A 1,852-nucleotide genomic window follows, 5' to 3' on the forward strand; every position below is an offset into this window, starting at 1 on the left:
ATGAGAACTCAGCTGCTGGAATTCCCCATGGTTTGCGTGACCCAAAGCTGGGGCTGCCTCCCTGGCTGGGATTTCGGGCTGGGATGTGGCTGAGGGTGGGTGGTGACACCACCTGGGCCACACTGGCTCAACCTTGGGACGGCTTCAGGGAAGGGCGTGTGTCACTGGCTGGGAGTCAGAGCACCTGGGTTCAGTTCTCAGCTCTGAGTTTGAGCAAGTAGCTTCCCCTCCTGGGGCCTCAGTTTCCTCATCTGTAAAATGAGCCAAAACGCTAGATGCTCTTGGAGGACTTTGCACTGTGGATGTTGTGCTCTTTCCCGACGGCCTGGGTCAGACCCTTGAACTGCCACTTCCTCCTCTGCCTTTGAGCAGCCTTCAGCCCTGGGCTGGTCACGCCCAGTTCTCGCTCACGCTCCCTTTGGAGACCCCGGCTCTGAACCCATGCTTTCCAGAGTCAACTCCAGGGACCCCAGACTTCCCCAAGTCCAAATCAGCTCCCCTCCTCGGCTCTGCGACCCAAGCCCCTCTCAGGGGGATGGCCTACTGGGGGTAGTGGGAGGGAGGTGGTGGTGCCCTGGTTTCTGTACACTTTGCCACTGCCCCTGAAGTGTTAATCGAATTCAGTCTCCAAGAAAAACAAAAGCTCCGCAGCCACTTCAGCCTGCCTTGGAGTCGCTCACTCTTGCTCTCAGAACAGCTGGGAGAATTCCACATCACCTCCGTCCCCCAAGCCCTGGGTGGCTCTGACCCCAACGAACACACTCCTTCCAGCCTGCGGGGCCCTGGAGGCTGCAATGACCTCATAGCAACAGCCATTGGACACTCGGGGCAATTTCATGGGAGATATTTGTTCTTTGGTCTTGATGCAGAGAGAATTTTTTTTCCTCTCCTGCTGTCTCCATGGAAACCCCAGCTACACTGTTGGCGATCCCCCTTCCCACCTCATGCTTTTCAGATCAATATTGGAGCTTGGCTCCCCACTGGCTGCCCACAGCCGATGGGGGCAGAGCTCTGGGCAGAAGGAATTGGGACCAGGGTTAAGCCTGGGACTGGGGGAATGGTCACTGAGGGAGATGAAGAAGGGGTCCAGGGTCCTCCTGCTTCCCTGTTCACCCACTCATGGAAGCTCATCCTTTAGAATACCCCCCACCCTCCGAGCCAATCTTCCCAGGGAGTCCCCTGAGCCAGGCCCAGTCAAGGAGAAACAGACAGGTCATCAGCGGTCACTACCCCTCCCTCCTTAGGTGAGACTGAGGGAGGTGGAGGGCTGCTGTGCTCTTTAAGGTCTGGACGGAGTTTCTTCCTGCCCCAGGGAGAACCAAGGCCGTCCAGCGTCGGCTGCGGTCTCTCGGATGCCGGGCGTCCCGTCCCTTCCCTCCTTCTCTCCCGGCTCCCGCCCCCCAAGCAGAAACAGGTCTCTGCACGCCTCCAGCCCAGCCCGCAGCGCCGCGCGGGGCAGGTCGGCGCGGGGAACTAGCCCCTGTACTTCTGGGGATTAACCTGTTATCAGGAGCCAGGGTTCTTCCCCGTAATGGGCTTCCTCGGCGACCTGTCAGCCCAGCCCGGTCTGCGCCCCGCGCCCGGCACCCCACGCCGGCCGCGGTCTCGCTCTCGCACCCCTTGCGCTCTCGGGCTCCCGAGGCCGCCTAGGGGTGCGGAAGCCGCCGCCACCCTTGCAGCCTCTGGGCTGGAACGCGGGGAGAGGGGTGTCCGGAGGGAGGCCCGGGCGGTGTCGGCGGCAGTGCAGAGGGCGAACGAGCCTCGCGTCCCGCGGCCGAGACACCTGCCGGGCGCCCCCGCGCCCGCTGCCCCGCGCTGCCTGGCACCGACCGCTGCCCCCGGGGCCTGCGCC

This window comes from Neophocaena asiaeorientalis, unplaced genomic scaffold (genome assembly GCF_003031525.2).
Source record: "Neophocaena asiaeorientalis asiaeorientalis breed wild unplaced genomic scaffold, Neophocaena_asiaeorientalis_V1.1 scaffold79, whole genome shotgun sequence".
Lineage (NCBI taxonomy): Eukaryota > Metazoa > Chordata > Mammalia > Artiodactyla > Phocoenidae > Neophocaena > Neophocaena asiaeorientalis.